Genomic DNA, 576 nt, shown 5'->3' with positions numbered 1-576 from the left:
CGAGGGACACAGGCGAGGTGACCGCAGGATTTATTTCCGTTTATATTTTTGGCCACAGCTCCGGGCCTCCGGCACCAGAGGCCGTTGCGTTGCATCTGTTTCCGGACGCAATGGCACCTGGGGCAGGGCGGGGCTTCGTTCAAATTGCTTTTTCCACAGGGCCTGAGAAGGGTGCACCGTTCCCGGCAGCGCTGCAATACCGGGTCAATGCGTGGAGCGAATGGGGCAAGCCCCTTGTTCGGCCCCTGCTGCCAAAAATCCGTTTAAAATGTTGTCCCCGTGTAGAGGACCTATCAGATATTAAACTGATAAGAACAGATACTACACTTGATCTTAGCCAAAAGGCCGAGAAGCGATGACCCGCAAGCGCTTGCTGCCCAGTGCAACCTCCTGGGGCGGGTCTCACTTGTCGCGGTGCCGTCGTCTCCATTGGGCACGAGAATGGCTGCTTGCGCATGAGAACAGCTGCCTGCGCGTCACGCCCGCCCGTAATGAATCGCTCCAGTCTCGGCTTACTGTTCACAAATGCACAAGGCTCAACCAAATGGCAAAGCCTGTCAAAAATAGGTTCAACTC

General features: G+C 55.9%; 1 non-coding gene across 1 annotated transcript; it reads right to left on the bottom strand.

Moving 5' to 3' along the window:
• Positions 1-166: 166 nt before the first annotated feature.
• LOC121938994 lies at positions 167-357 on the bottom strand. Its single transcript, XR_006105383.1, has one exon. It is a non-coding gene; the product is annotated as a U2 spliceosomal RNA (small nuclear RNA).
• Positions 358-576: the final 219 nt, after the last annotated feature.

Source organism: Plectropomus leopardus, unplaced genomic scaffold (assembly GCF_008729295.1).
Source record: "Plectropomus leopardus isolate mb unplaced genomic scaffold, YSFRI_Pleo_2.0 unplaced_scaffold39382, whole genome shotgun sequence".
Lineage (NCBI taxonomy): Eukaryota > Metazoa > Chordata > Actinopteri > Perciformes > Serranidae > Plectropomus > Plectropomus leopardus.
Note: the sequence above shows the minus strand (reverse complement) of the source record. Positions and strands in the feature narration are given on the sequence as shown.